Source organism: Charadrius vociferus, unplaced genomic scaffold, assembly GCF_000708025.1.
Source record: "Charadrius vociferus isolate BGI_N301 unplaced genomic scaffold, ASM70802v2 scaffold161, whole genome shotgun sequence".
Classification (NCBI taxonomy): Eukaryota; Metazoa; Chordata; class Aves; order Charadriiformes; family Charadriidae; genus Charadrius; species Charadrius vociferus.
Genome location: NW_009646928.1, coordinates 7,750,097 through 7,750,336, shown reverse-complemented (window position 1 = coordinate 7,750,336; position 240 = coordinate 7,750,097).

The following is a 240-nucleotide window of genomic DNA, read 5'->3' as shown; positions in this document are numbered from 1 at the left end:
CTTCCTGGTGTCCCAGAGAGGGGACTGGGATGTCTTAGCCAAAACCAGGGCACGGCATGGCTGGGTTTGGTCTGACCTCTGGGCAGGGGAGCGCAGGGCAGGGTTAAGCACAGTTCGACAAGCTCTGTGAGCAGCTATCTGGGAATAGAATATAATAAAATTATAATTCTTGTGGATTGAGAGCACGCTGGCACCCGCGCAGCCCTCTTGCCCCGCTGCCGTGGCACACGTACAATGGCC